This window comes from Polistes canadensis, unplaced genomic scaffold, assembly GCF_001313835.1.
Source record: "Polistes canadensis isolate GaletaPanama2010 unplaced genomic scaffold, ASM131383v1 scaffold_160, whole genome shotgun sequence".
In the NCBI taxonomy this organism is placed as follows: Eukaryota; Metazoa; Arthropoda; class Insecta; order Hymenoptera; family Vespidae; genus Polistes; species Polistes canadensis.
The window spans coordinates 72,805-76,170 of NW_014569707.1; the positions used below are offsets into that span (position 1 = coordinate 72,805).

The following is a 3,366-nucleotide window of genomic DNA, read 5'->3' on the forward strand; positions in this document are numbered from 1 at the left end:
CCTTGATATTCTCTTTAACCATTTTGAATATACAATTCATAATGAAATTGGGGTTCAATATTTAGGATCAATAACTATGAATAATAAATTATTCTGAAATTCTATGAAAAATCTTGAAAGAAAACTTTGATCCAATTTTTCGGATAAACACATTGAACAAAAATTGTGTTCATATAATGAAAAATATTATTAACTAAATTAATTCTTAATTTTTATTATACAAGATAAATGTATCATTATTCAGTTTGATGTTTAGTTTTATTTTTGTTTAGCAATGAATCAAATGACCTGTCCAAAATTTTTCTCCCCTAACCATAAACTTTAAATTAAATTTATTAAATCATTATATTTATCATACAAAATAATATAAATATATAAAACTTGGTTTTACTCTACTGAAACACTAAATGTATATTTAGTTTGTTTTTTACTTATTTTTATTGCACAATGCATTTGTTAAATGATCTGTCTTCGAAAAATTTATATATTTTAGTTAATAAGTATAACAAAACAATATATTATTTATATATGCGGTATAAAATTGTTTACTTATAAGAAATTGTATGAAAAATATTACAAACCAATTGTTTTAACAAAGTAATGATACATTTAATGTTAAAACACAAATATATATATTTAAATGATTGATTAAAATTACAGAAGATTTGTATGCAAACTTTTGCATGATTAATTGTGATGTTAGAATGACTTTTTGTTTTAACGAAAAAGAACCAAGAAAAAGAATAAAATGAAAATTCAACAATCCCTAAAATGACTCGTTTATAAAAGATAACAAAAATATATATTATATTATATTAGGATTAATCAAAAGTTCGTGTGTTTTATTATGTTGAAGCTTTACTTTGAAACTGCATATAATGGATATTGTTTTTATTAAAATTATTTTGATAATATTTATTTAAAAACGTACGAACTTTGAATTCATATATTACATCCTTATAAATCATACATTGAATCCTTATAAAATGATTTGTTTATTTGAAGAGTTAACAAAAATATATTATATATATTTATAATACCTTTAATAATTTACTTTGAATCCCTATAAAATAATTCATTTATGATGTATAACAAAATTTCTATATATGTAATTTACATTGAATCCCTAAAATGATTCATTTATTTGAAGAGTTAACAAAAATATATTATATATATTTATGATAACTTTAATAATTTACTTTGAATCCCCATAAAATAATTCACTTACAATATATAACAAAAATATATGTAAATAATTTACCTTGAATCCCTAAAATAACTCTTATAATATATAAGATGCAATAAAAAAAAAATATATATCTATAATAAATAATGTATAAATTACCTTGGAAAGCAGCTTCAAAGGTTGTCTTCTCATCGACAGGATTTTGTCCAAGGACTACGGCGATAGCAAGGTAGCCGAGAATCATGATAATCTGACGACTACGACAAATCCTTGCCATAGTCCACGGTTAAACATGCACAGCCCTTTTTTTTTTTAACGTTGATCGATCACCCTCGTGTTCCCTTCACCCCCTTTACTTCCTTCCTTCCTTCCTTTACTTATTTATTTATTTATTTATTTATTCCACAGGTAAAAACTCTAGTTGAGATGGATTTTTTTAAAACACACTTTTAAAGAGAGGAGTAGGAGGAGGAATAGGAGGAGGAGGAGGAGGAGGAGGAGGAGGAGGAGGCGTTTACTAAAGCTTCAAGAAACTTTTCTTTTTTTTTTTCTTTTCGTTTTTCTTTTTTTTTCTTTCTTCTTCTTCTTCTTCTTATTCTCTTTCTCTTTTTCGGTGCTTTTCACCAACCCCGTTCTTTATCTAAGTTTTTTTTTTCTTCCTCTTCTTCTTCTTATTTCTTTTTATTCGTATTTTTTGCAGTATAGTAACCGTGACTCTTGTCCGATCTTCTACTTCTACTTATTATTATTATTATTATTTCTTTTTATTTTTCTACTTCAACTACTTTTTCCTTCAATGTAAAATATACGTCGAGGTAAAGTTAGGGGGTGGGTTTTTAGTGGTTGTAGTGCGAAGGGGGTAACAAAATACACACACACACACACACAGAGAGATATTTTATATAAAAAAAAATACAACAAGCACGTATACACGAAAACACAGCACACGTGTCCTGTTGATAGGACACCTTTCCTTTTCTTTCTTTCTTTCTTCTTTGATTTTCTTTCCTTGTTTTTCTTCTATCTCGTTCTTTCTTTCTCCTATGGAGTTTCAGTCACTAGGGTCGAGTGTCTCGAAGGGAAACCGTGTAACTTCGATCGAAACCCTTTAAACCTGCGAACCAATACGAGATCGTGTCAAGTGGACGTATTTTCCTCTCTCACTCACCTACAACCCCTTCCACACTACTCAATCTCTCTCTCACTTACTCAATAGAATCAAAGAAAGAAAGAAATAGATATATATAAAGAGATGGTAAGTGAAAAGAGTTAGAAAATAAAAAGGGATAGGGACAAAAGGGATGATCCTAGGGCAATAACTTTGTCTACCTTATTCTTGCATTTTTCTTTTGTTTTTTTCCCCTTTCCCTACTACCCCTTTTTTCGAATACTTATCTTAACTGTAGATTTATATTATTATTATTATTATTGCAATCCAATTATTAAACTTAAATCCTACATATTTAGATTCTTATATATATTTTATAATTTTTATTATTATATATATAGAACATAATAATATATCACTATTAAATATATATTTAATTTTAATATATATTATAATATATATATTATAATATATATATTATAATAAATATTAATATTTTATTATTTATTATAATATCTATTATATATATATAAATTATAATAAATAATAATATTATATTAATTACATATATATATGTGTTCTTGTTAGAATCACACATGAAATAATTAAAATGTATTTATGAAGTATATAATTTCTATTAAAACTATTGTAAAATATCTGTTTGTAATTTAAAAAGATAGATGAGAATATAAGATATATATATGTATGTATAAGGGTACTTATAAAGAATGAGAAAGAAATAAAGGTAGAATGAAAGAGAATGAGAGAGATAGAAAGTGCATATTAACCATCCCGTCGAAAGCTCTTATCTTAAGAAAGGTATGACATATGTACAAGTATATCTCTATGTAATGTAACTATATGTATAATGTACTTGTACGTTTATATATGTGTGAGTGTTCAGAGTGAATCGTAAGATTGTTAACCCTTTGAACTTCTAAGTCGAGTCTGTCTGTCTCAACATCAATTTACTTCAAAGATATATTATACTATTAAGTGTCGATTGTAACTCGACATTGTTTCAAGAGTGATATATTATTATGTTCATTATAATTATATTATATTATCAAGA

At 25.5% G+C, this 3,366-nt stretch overlaps 1 long non-coding RNA gene across 2 annotated transcripts in view; it reads right to left on the reverse strand.

Annotated features, from left to right (window-relative positions):
• Positions 1-2,154: 2,154 nt before the first annotated feature.
• Positions 2,155-3,366, reverse strand: part of LOC106789003 — a 12,580-nt gene continuing 11,368 nt past the window's right edge. For both annotated transcript variants that reach the window (XR_001381956.1, XR_001381955.1), the window contains one exon: positions 2,155-2,300. This is a non-coding gene — a long non-coding RNA (uncharacterized LOC106789003). The remainder of the gene's footprint in view (positions 2,301-3,366) is intronic.